Source organism: Mustela lutreola, chromosome 5 (genome assembly GCF_030435805.1).
Source record: "Mustela lutreola isolate mMusLut2 chromosome 5, mMusLut2.pri, whole genome shotgun sequence".
NCBI lineage: Eukaryota > Metazoa > Chordata > Mammalia > Carnivora > Mustelidae > Mustela > Mustela lutreola.
Window position 1 is genome coordinate 72,582,101 of NC_081294.1, and position 12,717 is coordinate 72,594,817.

Here is a 12,717-nt window from a genome sequence, read left to right on the forward strand (position 1 = left end):
AGAAACACTGATTTAATCAGATTCTCAAGCATTGGCCCATGCAGTCTTAGACTCTTTTAGACATCTCTAGGACTTTTAAACATCAGGGCCCACTGCTCTAGGCTGATCCAAGCCTCCCCTCCCTCAACCAGCCACGAACTCTCCCTCCTGCACCTGCAACATCTTCCTCCTCCTTCCTTCAGACCTTACCTCATTCATACCTCAACTAAAAATTCCTGGACAACAAGCATGTCCAAGGTACTGTGCTTACAAACAGACCGAGTCCCTTCCTCTCTTAAGGGAGCCCACAGGCTGCAGAGATAGACATTTGCAAATGTGACAAGTGCTATATGGGCACAAACAAGGCACTAAAATACCGAATGATACAGAGAAGACCAGCTTTAACTAAGAAGTCTGAAAGGTCTCTGAAAAGGTGACAGCTGAGCTAAGGTCTGCAGAAGGAATGGCCCTCTTTTATCAAAGAGTCAAGAAAACCAACAGTAACATGCATTTCTTTGAAGTATTCCCAATCCTCTCACCACCCACCTACATAATTGCAACTCTGTTCTTTTTTGTATAACAAATGCATTCCCAGGCCTTTTCCATGTCTTGCTACAGCCTTTCAACCATCCTTCAAGTGTGTGATATACACTTGAGATATATACGTATATTGTATCCTATCTTTCCCTGGTTTTGTTATATGGTTTGGTGATGATCATTTGTAACGGGCTCAATGTTACATGGAGAATTTTCTAAATGGTTCCCCAGTTCATATAAACCACAGTAAGGGATATCCATATAATTGAATAAATCTTCAGGAATCATGCTCAGCTCACCGATTCCATTGGCTTGGAGTCACTCTTCTTTCACTTGCCTCCTGTGTCTACTAAAGTAGGTGAGATGACCACCATCTTGGGGGTAAGGGCCCTTGAGGCCAGGCAAGTCTATGACAGCACATCAGGGTCATCAGGGAATAAACTATGGATTCCTAGGCCCTGCCGATTTATCCCCTCTGGATCCCATAGGCCAGTGTGGAGGATTTATAGGGAGTCCACTAAGCCTTTCCCAATCCTCCCTTCGTAAAGGTGGATCCTAGTTCCCCTCTCCTTGAATGTAGACCAGAGTTTTGGGTGACTTGCCTCTAATGACAAAATGCAGCAGGAGTGATGTCCTGTGACTTCTGAAAAGACACTGGAGCTTCTACCTTGCTCTCTCTGGAGTTATTCTACCTGAGAGAAGCCAACAGCCACGTCATAAGGATGCTACAGCAGCCCTGTGAGAGCCCCACGTTGGGAGCCATGGAGACCTCCCAGCAACTGCTGTCCTTGTGTGTCTAGGATAGTCCTAGGGTGCACACTCAAAGTCCCACAACTCAGGAAACCTCTTCTGCTAGTCCTGTGCAAGTGGAGACAAGTGAACACTCTAACAGTTGGCACGAATTTGCCAGCCTCCTGAGGAAGCCACTGGGACCCGGGTCCACCAGCCCAGCCCAGCCTTCAAATGACCATAGCCATAGTCAACATTTTACAGCTACTTCATGAGAGACTCTGAACCTAACAACACAGCTGAACCACTCCTGAGCCCTGACTTCCTGAAAGTGTACAACATCATAAAAATTGATTGATTTAAGCCACTATATTTGGGGATCATTTATTATACAGTAGTAGTTAAGTAATATACTCAGGAGCCTATCTCGTGGCTTGGTCTATGAATCAGATTTGGTCTATGAATCAGCATTCGTGAACCATGGATCTGGTCTTATTCTATAAAGCAGCACTTTCTTTTTTTTTTTTTTTTTAAGACTTTATTTATTTATTTGACAGACAGAGATCACAAGTAGGCAGAGAGGCAGGCAGAGAGAGAGAGAGGAAGGGAAGCAGGCTCCCTGTTGAGCAGAGAGCTGGATACCGGGCTCATTCCCAGAACCCTGGGATCATGACCCTAGCTAAAGGCAGAGGTTTAACCCACTGAGCCACCCAGGCGCCCCTGAGGAACTGAATTTTAAGTTTGATTTAGTTTTAAGGAATTAAACCTAAAATAGCACATGTGTATGTTTTTGTGAATGTAACATTCTCAAAATGATAACATTATGGAAATGGAGAACAGAAGCAGTTAACAGGGACCAAGCGTGGTGGCAGGGGAGAGTGGTAGGTGACTCCGCAGGGGTGACATGTGGGAGAGCTTTGTGGTGATGAAACGGTTCTGTATCTTGATTATGGTGGTGGTTACACAAATCCACACGTGTGGGAAAATGACAAGACAATACACACATTGAACCAATGTGAATTTCCTCATTTTGATATTGTGTTACAGTCATTTAAAAAAAAGCAACCATTGAGGGAAGCTGGGGCAAGGGTACAGGAGACCTCTCTACTGTTTTTGTAGCTTCCTGTAAATCTATAGTTATTTTAAAATAAAAAGTTTTTTTTTTTAAATTTACATACAAAATAAGCATAAAGCATCAAACAGCACATGTGGCTAATGCCTACCCTGAAGGACAGTGAGGTCCTAAATAATGTCCAGATCCCCCAGCATTTTCTTCTGGTCCTTTAGCATCCATTCAGAACTATTGACAGGAGGGGTAGCTGGGTGGCTCAGTGGGTTAAGCCTCTGCCTTTGGCTCAGGTCATGATCTCAGGGTCCTGGGATTGAGCTCTGCATCAAGCCCTGCATCAGGTTCCCTGCTCCTCGGGCTCCCTGCTCAGTGGGGAGCCTGCTTCCTCCTCTCTCTCTGCCTACTTGTGATCTCTCTTTCCATCAAACAAATAAATAAAATCCTTAGGGGGGAAAAAAAAGAACTATTGACAGGAAATTTACTGCTCCACGAGGTTCTATTCAGCAGCTCTCATCATAAGAAAGCTCAGACCAGGGGCGCCTGGGTGGCTCAGTGGTTTAAGCCTCTGCCTTCGGCTCAGGTCATGATCTCAGGGTCCTGGGACCCAGTCCCACATCATGCTCTCTGCTTGACAGGGAGCCTGCTTCCTCCTCTCTCTCTTTGCCTGCCTCTCTGCCTACTTGTGATCTCTGACTGTCAAGTAAATAAATAAAATATTAAAAAAAAAAAAAAAAAAGAAAAGAAAGAAAAGAAAGCTCAGACCAGAGAGTCTCAGGTTAAAAGAGTTTCCCCCTCCACTTTTCATTTGTGCTGGAATCACGAATGAGTTCCAGATTTGCTGGAACAAGGACTCTTCCCCAGGGAGCCCAAGGGACCCAACAGAAATTGCTGCAGGGTCACCTGGCTGGTTCAGTGGGAGAAACATGAGACTCTTGATCTAAGGGTCCTGAGTTCAAGCCCCATGTTGGGCGTCGAGATTACTTACATACATACATATGTACATACCTACATAAAACTTTCAAAAAAGGAGGAGAAGAAAAAAGGAGGAGCAACTTCTTTCTTTCTTCTTCACTTCTTCTTCTTCACCACTTCCATTATCATCACTTGTCACCCCCGAGACAGACTACAAACACCTCACCCTACAGAGCTACCCTTTGTGTGACAAACTCAGCTTTAGGACCAACTGTTTGCAAGCTGAAAAGAAAGAGAGAGAATTAAAGCCAGACATAGGATTTTCAGCGGTGAGGAACCCGAAAGACATCCAGTTCTTATCCCTGCCTTGTACAGATTTTATAACAAAAATGAAGACTCAAGTAAATCTGTAGGGATTAAAGTCGCTTAGTTCAAAAAAGCCTGCATTACCTGTGGTGAGCTGAAGAGTATCCCCAAAGATATCGAGGTCTCAATCCCTCCACGCCATCTGTGCCTTTTACAGATTCCTTTGATACAGCCACAGGGATTCAATTACGGATCTTGAGATTGATTATCCTGGATTATCCAGATGGATCCTGAACCCCATTGTGGGTGTCCTTATAACAGAGCCAGAGAGGGGTTCTTTATGGAGGAACCACGTGGTTTACAGTTGCCGCTCGGCAGCAGAAATAAAATGCTGCTTTCAGGCTTTGTGGACAGAACACGAGGTCTGAAGCCAAGGAATGCAGCTCCAGACACTGGAAGAGGCAAGGAAACAAGATTCTGTCCTCACGTCTTGGAGGGAGCATCCCACTTCCAGGAATTTACTCTGCAGACACACCTCCAACAGTACAAAATAGGCCTTCACAAGGCGAGTCACCGCAGAATTGTATGTAATTGCATAATCCTGGAAACCACTTAAGTGTTCCTGCACAGGAGAGGGGTTAAATAAAATGAGATATAGGACTACATAATGGAGTGGCTTGCGGCTGGAAAGAAAAATAAGGAGCCCAATACAAATCGATTCCCAAGAGATATTAAGTGAAAGGAAAAATGCAAAAGAGATCTGTGGGGGGCACCTGGGTGACTCAGGCAGTGAGACCTCAGACTCTTGGTTTCAGCTCGGGTCCTTTGATCTCATGAGTCATGAGATGGAGCCCGGGGTCAGGCTCCATGCTCAGCAGGAAGTCTGCTCGTCCCTCTCCCTCTGCTCCTGCTTCCCTCTCTCTGTCTCTCTCTCAAATAAATAAAAAAAATTTTTTTAAAGAATTTTCCCTTCATGAAAAAGGGAAGCAAAACTCATAGTGACATGAAGAAGGTTCAGCAATGCCATGCCTGAATTTAAAATGTGTGTTGGATCAAAAGAATGACCTAGCCAGTCACTTAAATTTCAGCACTTAGTGAATGCTGATAAATAATTAAGTTCAAGGGCACCTGGGTGACTCAGTTCGTTAAGCATCTGCCTCCAGCTCAGGTCATGATCCAAGGGTCCTCAGATGGAGTCCCGCATCAGACTCCCTGCTCAGCAAGGAGTGTGCTTCTCCCTCTCCCTATGCCCCTCCCTACCACTCATGCTATTTCTCTCTCCCTCTCTGTCTCAGATAAATAAATCAAATCTTAAAAGAAGATAAAGAAGGAACAAGCTTGAGATGTGTGTGTACGAGTCTACATGGATGAATATTTCCTAGCTCTGTCCATGGAGAGGACCTAGAAGTAATGATACTCTAGTAACAGTGAGTCCCCAGAGGACCCAGACCTTGGTTTCTACACACTATGCTCCAATAGATCAATCAAGACTCCTTGAAAAAATGGCAGGGCCCAGGGCTGAGGCAGAGAAAGTAGAAGATTTATAGTTCCAGAAACGACAACTTTGCTTTTTTAAAAAAAAAAAAAAAAAAAAAGAGTGAGATAGATGTACTGGAGCCCACCTGAAATAGCTCCCAACTGACAATTTGACCAACAAAATAAATAGCAATATTAATGGATTATAACCACAGAATTTTAAAAAAGCCCATGAATCCATATAGACATAAATGAATGAATGAATTCATAAATTCATAATTCATTCATAATTCATTCATAAGTGAATGAATATGAAATAAATACATAGGCGTGAAGGGACAACTCTTCCTTACATTAGAATCCCCAAAAATAAGTTAATCATGGAAACAAAAAAATCACCACTTGACAAGGACGCCTGGCGGGCCCAATCAGTAGAGCATGGGACTGTGGATCTTGGGGGTCATGAGTTCAAGCCCCATGGTAGGTACAGAGCTTACCTTTAAAAAAAAAAATCACATCTATGTGATTGGGGGTTTTGCCAGTTTGGAGGCATCGTAGGCTAGATATGATCTCTACCCTCAGGAAGTTACAATGCATGGGGTTCAGAACAATAAAAAGGAAACAAACACATAAATGATACACTTCATATAGTGAAGATTACAATGGAGAACACAAAATGGGGAGAATTAGGTGAGGGTCCTCATTGACTTAGAATGGTCAGGAAAGACCAGAGCTGAGGCCTGAAAGAACTCAGAGAGCTCACCATGTAAATATCTGGGATGAGAGTGGTCTGAGCAAAGCAAACAGTAAGTGCAAAAGCCCTGAGGTGGGAACAAGTCTGACATGCTTGAGAAGCAGCAAAAAATTGAGTGTGGGGGCTCCTGGGTGGCTCAGTGGGTTGAGCCTCTACCTTTGGCTCAGGTCATGGTCTCGGGGTCCTGGGATCGAGCCCCGCAATCGAGCCCCGCATCGGGCTCTCTGCTCAGAGGGAAGCCTGCTTCCCCCTCCCCCTCTGCCTGCCTCTCTGCCTACTTGTGATCTCGATCTCTCTCTAATAAATCAATAAAATCTTAAAAAAAAAAAAAAAGTTGAGTGTGGCTAGAATGAAGCCAGTTGAGGGTGGACTAGTAAGGAAGGAGATGGGAAGAAAGGTAGAGGCAGAGTGTACAGGGTTTTGCCTGCCATGGTCAGGAGTAGAGACTTCATTTCTTGTCCAAGTGCTAGTGACTCCTCTCCTCCATCTCAAACACCGCTCACAAAGTGAACATGCATAGGACAACATGGGGCAGATGCTCATGAGTTCAAAATAACTTACAGCATCATTCTGAAAGCATGGAAGGACTTTTGAAAAGATATTTCCATTCTCCCAAGACTTTTCTTGGTTTGCACTACTTTAAAACCTTCATTGGGGGGCGCCTGGGTGGCTCAGTGGGTTAAAGCCTCTGCCTTCAGCTCAGGTCATGATCCCAATGTCCTGGGATTGAGCCCCATATTGGGCTCTCTGCTCAGCAGGGAGCCTGATTCCTCCTCTCTCTCTGCCTGCCTCTCTGCCTACTTGAGATCTCTGTCAAATAAATAAAATCTTAAAAAAAAAAAAAAAACAAAAAACCTTCATTTGTAGAATGTTCTGGAATATTCTCTGAGCTTTCATCTGGTTTAAACAATTCAGCTCCAATTAAGTCCTTTTACCCTTTGCTAATTAGCCCATAACAACTGAACAACGACTAGTAGTACTAGTACTAAAGTAGTTCTGTTTGTTATCTTATTGATAGTAAGTTCCAAATCGACCTTGGATACCAAAACCTGGGGAGACAGAGCCAAGTTAATAGACCTCCAGGTAATGCAAAGTGTGTCTATGCTGATTTTTGAATATTTTCTCTGAGATAAGACACAAAATGAGCAAATGCTCACAGAAAACCTGGGGACCCCAATGAAATGTCCACACACACTAATGTCAAGGCCAGATCCCAGACCCTGTTCTTTACTCACAACATTCTCCATTGTGGTGATCATAACTCACTCCTCTGCATGCCTCTGAATTTTCAGAGAACTGAAGCCAGCCCACATGAAGGAGTGAAGCACGCTCTTCAGAAAACCTCTGGAATTTTCCCCTACCCCACCCACCTTTGCTGGGATTCCTAACCATGGCTTGACTTTGGTATCATCTGAAGAGCTCTGAAAAACATGGATGCCGGCCCCGCCCTGAGAGATGACAATTTATTTGGTCTGGGGTGCCTCTTGTGTGCAAACCTCCTTCTGGTGATTTCCCCCTGCAGCCTTCAGGGGCTGGAACGCTCTGTGGCCAGCTGGAGACCCGGTTGCTATGAGAGAATAAGCCACGAGGTGGCGCTAGAAGAAGGCCAAAGAAGTGTGCGGGGCTAGAGACCCATTCCCAAAACCTGAAGCCTTGGAGGAGGCTGAGACCTCAGAACTAGAGGTATCCACGCTATCCTCTGGCCACTTGAGGTCTTATTCACCTTAAGAGTGTGGGATGTCGACCCAGAAGTGTTTCTGCTGGCCACTTGAGGTCTTATTCACCTTAAGAGTGTGGGATGTCGACCCAGAAGTGTTTCTGCTAGACTTCTAAGCTGTTGCTGGTGGAGCTTTGGTGGGGCTGCAGGGGGTTCCAAATACGGTACCCCAACATATACAGAACAAATTCCCACACAACTGTGATCGGGTGGACTAAGAAAACCAGAGGGTGGGGTGCCTGGCTGGTTTAGGTGGTAGAGCACCCAACTCTTGATCTCGGAGTTGTGAACTTGAATACCACATTGGCTGTAGGAATTACTAGGAAAAAAAAAAGTGGGAGGGTGTCAGTACCTCCCTTTTAGGTAAAAGAGCTCCAGGAACACCAAAATAAACCCCTCTCAGGGCCCAGGAGTCCAGGGCCTCCTTCCTCTGGGTCCACAAGAAAGTTACCTCCCCTTTTGACCAACAGAGACTTCCAAACAGCACCGCATCTCTCCAAAATGCCCTTTGAAGAAAAATCCAATTAGCCCTTGGGGCGCTTGGGTGGCACAGTTGGTTGAACATCTGACTCTTGGTTTTTTGCTCAAGTCGTCATCTCAGAGTCATGGGATCAAGCCCCACATCCGGCTCCTCACTCATGGGGTAGTCTGCTTGGGATTCTCTCCCTCTCCCTCTGCCCCTCCTGCTTATGCGCGCTCTCTCTCTCTCTCAGATAAATAAATAAATAAATTTCTTTTAAAAACCAAGTTACCTCAAATGAGAAATGGGGCACCTGAGCAAGTCATTTCTCCCTGAATTACCTCAACTTCCTAAAAGCTCAGCATGGAAGAGTATGAACCCCTTTAGATCTGATGTAGAATTCTTTGTACATGTTTTTTTCCCCAAAAAGCCCATCTGTAGCTTTCCCTAGAAAGATTAAAAACACCAAATATTAAGAACAGTCCAAATAGATAGATTTTAATAAAGAAACCTAAAACATTTAGGATCTAGTTAGCTTATTCTGGAACAAATGTGCTCAATTTTCAACTCACTGTCACAGGCCCCACTGAAGGGAAAATACTGCCAACATCTTTCTTTGGTGGTTTGTGGACTTGACCAGCCCAGGATCTCCTTCTGAACATCGCTGGCCACCCACAGGCTCCAGGCAGGATGGAGCTCATCTTGCTCAGGTGACTTCTTTCCTTGGGGGGTATCAGAAAAGAGACCTCTCTGTCTGGGGGTTGAAAATCCCTTAGACTAATCTTTTCCATTTCAGGAAACTGCAAACCTTACTGGAGGGGTCACAGACCCAGTGGAGGGCACATCTATGGATCATAGACCTCGGAGAGGACCAGGGCCTCTATCAGACTAGAGGGAAGATGGAGGAGGGGAGCTTGGGCTGGGGGAGACCAGCTCTAATGGCTGAAGTCACAGCAGATGTCAAGTGCTTTCCAATGGATCTCGGATTAGCTACTCAGGGGGGACCCTGGAAGTCAAGGTCATGAGTGTCTCCCAATCAATGGTGCCTCCCCTGCTCCCCACCAGCTAAAGTGACAGACACAGGGTGGAACACTGTGGGATAGAGCCCGATGCCTTGATTTACCAGGGAAGAAGCTGAAGTTCAGAAAGGGGCAAGCCTTGCTCACTGCCACACAGTGAGGGATCTCAGAGCTGTGACTCTGACCCAGGCCCCCTCCCTTCAATGTGGGGTTCTTCTCCTGGCCCCCTGAAAAGTCCCCAGCTCCCAGCATTCCTGGTGATAGGGGAAATCCATGGGAGCAGAGCCCACCCAGGGGTGCTATCCAGCCTGCCCTTCGAGTGAGTAAGACATCACCCCCGCCACTGGCCAACCCTCCCCAGTCACCCTCACATTCCCTGACCAACCTGGCCACCCTCGGAGCTCCTGATGTGACCCATTTCCCTCACTTTCCTCTCGGCTTCAAAACAAACCAAAATGAGACCAACATCCTTTGTTTGTTTTGGGGGATCAGAGAAAGGGGAAAGCAGCTTTGTGGGTTTGTACTTAAAAACAAAACTGCTCTGAGCGGCCCGAGAAGAAACCAAACCAAAGGTGAATTCAGAGGCCAGAAACCCTCATGGCAATGCTGTCTCAGAATGAGTCAAAGAGGGTGTGGCGGGCTCGGAAAAAAGGCCGCCCAATGACCCAGTGCTCATGACCTGGGCTCAGATAGCCACCCAAGTGGGCTGAAGGCCACAGCCACCCATACCCAGCCTGTGTGGGGTGGACTTGGCCAGGGACCAGCCTTGTTAGTACAGAGAGAGGTGAGGAGATGGTACATGGCAATGAAAACCAAGCCCAGGGACTCTGGACCTCACAGCCCCCGCCTACCCCCACCCTAGCTTTCCTTCAGCCCACAAGTCCGTGCTGAGTGCTCAGGACCAGTTAGTGTATAGCGCGCCCTGCCCCGTAGGAATTCCTGGCCAGCAGGTGAAACAGTGGGGGCCCACTCAGCACTCGGGGCTACAAGGTGGGAATGGCCAGACTCTGCCTCATCGCCTTGGACTTGTGCTTTCTGATGAAGTTGGCCTCCCTCAGGCCTCCATTTCCAGCAGAGAGCACACCGTAAGGCAGACACCAGAATGCTCCAGGCATCTGGGGCTCCCCCACTCTCGGCACCCGGGGTGTATAGGCCCTAAGAGACATGCTTGGGGAGAGACTCTGCTGGGGCCATTTTCTAATTTCAGATGAGGGAACAGGGGCACCAGAAGGCAGACCCACAGAGGCCCAGCTGGTGTGGCCAGATCCAGTCAGAGCCTTGGTACATCTCTGAGCCTGCGTGAGGTGGCTAGGGCACAGCGGTCAGAGACTCAGGGGTGGACGGTGAACCAGTTGACCTGGCAGAGCGGTATCATCATTTTCTCATGTCCCAGATGACCAGAGATGCTCCCCGTGGAGGAAGGATTCCTCACTTCTCCTGAGAGTTTCAGATGCACAGTCTCATTTGAGCTTCACAATTCTCCAGGCAGCTGGGGTTCAGAGAGGCAAAGCTATTTACTCCAGGTCACACAGCAAGCCTCTCCAAGTTAGCATGGGCCATACGTCTCCCAGAGCCAGCCCTCTCAGAGCAGGATTCCAGACCGTGGGACTGACTCACCTCCTCCCTAGTTATGCCGATCTAGGAGGGGTTGAGTGCCTCTGTTTTCTTGGACTACCATTTTTTTTACTTCCTTGGCAATGAGCTGAGCACCTGACTCTCATTCCCTCACCTGACCTAGAAAGGTCAGGTGCTAGAAAGCCCTGACATTAGTCCACTTCAGAGATGATGAGGCTAACACCAACCACCAGCCCAAGGTCACCCAGCTGGTAAGCAACAGACTGAGACTCAGACCAAGCCATTCCACCCCAGACCAGGGATCTTTGCTGCTCACTACCTGCCTCCTTCCCCCATCTCTTTATCAATGGGACTTTTAGCTTGCATTTCCTCTAGTCTATGATAACTGCCCCCAAGTTGGGCTCCCTCCAGGATCCGGGTGGGTTGTGATTCAAGACCTAAACTTCAGGGGTTCATCTCCCCATGCAGGGAGGCAAACTCAGACATCTGTGCAGGGCCCCCCATCCCCTCTTCGTCCCTAGCTCCCACTGTATGCAGGTGTGTGTACCCACCAACGGCAGCCAACATCTGGCTACCCACCTTCTTCTGCCCCATCCTTCCTGTCTGGGTCCTCCTGAGCTCTGAGCCCCAGAGGAAAGCCTCCAGTGACCGTGGATTGATTAAAACTTCCAAGGACCTGCTAATCAAGGGGCATTTTAGCTCCCTCCAGGGGACAGTGTCCTGCTGGAGTAGGGCTCAGCACCACGTGTGTGCACATCTCTGTACATCTGTGTGTGCATTCCTGAGTGTGTGTTTGTGTGAGCACTTGTAACAAGCGGCACGTCTAGCTATGCGTGTAGGTAGAGAAATGACTGGGCGATGCACAGATCTGTGTGTGTCGCTGAATCATTCATTCATTCAACACACATTTCTCGAGCACCTGCTCTGTGTGAGTCGCTGTGCTGGTGCTGGGAACACAGAAGAGAATGGGACCCCATGGAACTCAGAGCTCTCATAGAGGCACCCTCAACCCCAGCCATTCGGGGGAAGGGAGGCTCAAATTCTGCAGAGGAGCTAGAGGGCAGTTTTGGCCTTTTGGGGGCTCGTCTCAAGATAAGGCCCAGTGCAAGGATCCAGCAACCCCCAACAAGACCTGCTCTGCAGAGCTGTACTAGGGCCTCCCAGTTACAGGCTAACTTCCAACCACCCCCCCACACACTGCCCCACACGGGGTCCCAAGATACAAAGCAACAGCTCCTTCCACCGAGAATAAAGAACAGCTACGATCAAGACTCCCAAAGTCCACAAAAATCAGTCAAAACAACCCCAGGCCCTCGGCAGGGACTTGCACTGCCGATGGAAAAAGGAGAGTGTGCATGGCGCATCTGACCAGTCACCCCACTTGTTTACGGAGGGGACAGCCAAAGCCCAGTCTATTCATTTCCTGTGGCTGCTGCAACTAATTACCACAAACGTAATGATTCAAAACAACACAAATTTATCATCTTACAGATCTGAAGGTCTGAAGTCCTAAAATCCAGGTGTCAGTGGGGCTGCATTTCTTCCGGGGGCTCTAAGAGAGAATAATTTCCTCACCTTTTCCAGCTTCTAGAAGCTGCCGGCAGTCCTTGACTGGTGACCTCACCCACCATCTCTAATGCCGGCAGCAGCACGGAAGCATCGCTGAATCTCTCTCTTTTCTTGTCCTCACTCTTCTCGTCCTATCTCTTGGGCTCTCCTGCCTCCCCTTCGAAGGAGCCTTGTGCTTACCTCGGCCTCACCTAGATCATCCAAGGGGAACTCCCATCTGCGCATCCTTAACCCATCACACCTGTGGATCTCTTTTCCCTGGAAGGGAGCATATTCACAGATTCTAGGGATTAGATTCGGATGTTTTAGGATGGTGGGGAACATTACTCTGCCTTCCACAGCCTTCGAAGGACCTACTCGAGGGTAGTTTCTTTTGCTGCTCAAAAGAACACAGAACTGAGGGGCCTGTAGCCTGAGTTCTGGTCCGAAGAGGTTGAGTAAAGGCCAGAACTCAGGCTTCAGGCCCCCCAGTTCTGTGTCCTTTTGAGCAGCACCTCGAAATAGAGGAAAGGAGGCTTCCCCCACAAATGCAAACTGGTCTTGAACACACTCTGCAGACTGGTCAGAAGCACTTGTTCTGCTTTTCATCCCAACTCCACCGCCTGCCTATTGGGT